The sequence below is a fragment of the Propithecus coquereli genome, unplaced genomic scaffold (assembly GCF_000956105.1).
Source record: "Propithecus coquereli isolate 6110/MARCELLA unplaced genomic scaffold, Pcoq_1.0 Scaffold3, whole genome shotgun sequence".
Taxonomy (NCBI): Eukaryota; Metazoa; Chordata; class Mammalia; order Primates; family Indriidae; genus Propithecus; species Propithecus coquereli.
Window position 1 is genome coordinate 14,729,212 of NW_012148618.1, and position 701 is coordinate 14,729,912.

The 701-nt window shown below is 36.5% G+C and overlaps 1 protein-coding gene across 1 annotated transcript in view; it reads left to right on the forward strand.

Moving 5' to 3' along the window:
• WDR76 (WD repeat domain 76) overlaps positions 1 to 701 on the forward strand; it is a 54,199-nt gene that overhangs the window by 53,089 nt on the left and 409 nt on the right. The gene's annotated exons all lie outside the window — the stretch shown is intronic.

Here is a 701-nt window from a genome sequence, read left to right on the forward strand (position 1 = left end):
ATTTAAGCATTGAATACTTGGCGGTAATTGCCTGGCCTTTGTATGGAATATAAAATGGTTTCAGATTCAGTTATCAGAGGAGAAATACAAAGAGGGGAAATAGCAGATCCTGTTAAAATGGCAAGAAATAACCTAGATGGTAGATTTCTTATTTCTAGGGCTTCTTTTGTTAAGATATGCTTTAATAAATGGAGATTTTCCACAGAAAATTCCCCTTGTCCATTGGGCTAGGAATAGTGAGCAAAGAAAGGTACTATTTCAGTGACCATCCACTAAGTACAAATCACTGTGCTCAGTACTGGAGATTCACAGATGAGGAAGACATCATCTGTGTCTAGAGTTTCAGTCTTTTAGCGGGGATGAGATAAGGTTGGTGGTAACTTAGTAACTTAATGAGAAGAAACTTGGCAGAGAAAACTAGCATTTAGGAGCAATGCCATCTTTATCCTCTGCCCAATTCTACCTTGAGTTATGTAACACTTCCTTTAAAAAAAATACTGGTTGGCTGGGTGCGGTGTTTCACGCCTGTAATCCTAGCACTATATTTTTTTTATTTCTTCATGGTTCAGTCTGGGTAGGTTATACATTTCTAACAATAGAACTTACTATCCATCACCTCAAGTACTTAACATTTTTTGTGATGAGAACTCATGAAATTTACTCTGTTAGCAATTGTGAAATGTATAAGACTCTATTAACTG